Source organism: Cynara cardunculus (assembly GCF_001531365.2).
Source record: "Cynara cardunculus var. scolymus isolate 2C chromosome LG 9, CcrdV1, whole genome shotgun sequence".
Lineage (NCBI taxonomy): Eukaryota > Viridiplantae > Streptophyta > Magnoliopsida > Asterales > Asteraceae > Cynara > Cynara cardunculus.
This window is the reverse complement of record NC_037536.1, coordinates 962,326-963,903: the sequence shown is the minus strand read 5'-3', so window position 1 is coordinate 963,903 and position 1,578 is coordinate 962,326.

Sequence of the window (1,578 nt, the reverse complement as noted above, 5' to 3'; positions counted from 1 at the left end):
TTGTTTCCACCAATGAAATTGAACATATTAAAACTTGTTATGAAGTTTTTTTAAAAGTGTATTAGGATGATAAATTTAACTAATATTTTAATAAAATAACTAATGTTATCATTGCTAAAACATAGTATCTGTAAGAGTTGAATATAATTTTTTGAGTAAACTACACTGTTGGTCCTTGTGGTTTGTTCAAACTCTGCGTACGATCCCTAATTCAAAATAATTACATTCATCACCCTTGTGGTTTTCATTTCGTTACGACCTGGATCCTTGCCCTACCGATGTTAACTCTTAATCCGTTAATTTAAGGGTAATTTGGTACTTTTATCTTTTGTATCATTTTTTAATTAATAATTAGAAATATTATGTATTATATTATGGAAAATTCACCAAAATGACCAAAATATACCTGATATATTAACGAAATAATCAGATTTACCAAAATTGCAAAAATGCCCACACGGATCGCCCCCGGGGCGAGGGTTGACCACCGGGGGGCGATCCCCCTTCTTTGACCAAAATAGTACAAAAAATATATTAAAAAATCAATTTGGTGGGTCCCATATGCATCCCCTTTAGGGTACAAACACTATTCACCTTGATTTTCGTGGATCTACCTCCGGGGGCGATCTATGTCACCCAAGCGCCCCCGGGGGCGATCCATTTTTTAATTTTTTTTACTATCGATTAAGGGGTGTTTTTAATAAAAATGAGACAATATTAAACTATTTTTTGTTTACTTTTTTAGGACCAAATTTAATGGTTATAGTTTATTAAATAAAACCATGATAATTGTGGACACGCAAAAATTATTTTTATCTGGTTTTGGGGATAAAAATCAGATATTATATCTGATTAAAGTAGTTTGACCGCTATTTCCTCTTTTAGTGTCTATGATTTGACGTCGATTTGACAATAAGGGGTGTTTTTAATAAACATGAAACGATATTTAAACTGTTTTTTACCTTTCTAGGACAAAATGTCATGGTTTTAGTTTATAAAAAAAACCATGATAATTGTGGACACGAAAAAATTATTTTCATCTGATTTGGAGGACAAAAATCAGATATTATATCTAGTTTACGTAGTTTGACCGCTATTTCGTCTTTTATTGTCTATGATTTGACGACGATTTGACGATGTATTTTGTCTTATTACGTAATGGTTTATATAAATAGGCGGTCGGGGGACCATAATCACCATCCCCGTAGGGTTATCCATCGATCACCGACAACCACCATTCACCAATCCACTGTCATCCACCACCATTTCACCACACTGACCACCTTCCGCCGCCAACTACCACCGTCCATCGTCGCCATCCACCACCTTCTGCGGCCACCTTTTGCCGCCAACTACCACCGTCCATCCCCGCCATCTACCACCTTTCGCCGCCACCGACCACCTTCCGCCGCCACCAACCACCGTGTGCCGCCAACCCAAACGTGGAACAATCACCTAGAAAAACCGGTAAAATTTCTCAATTTTTTTAATACGTATATAAATACGTACATATATGTATATACGTATATATATATACATATATAAATACATACATATATGTATATACGTATATATACA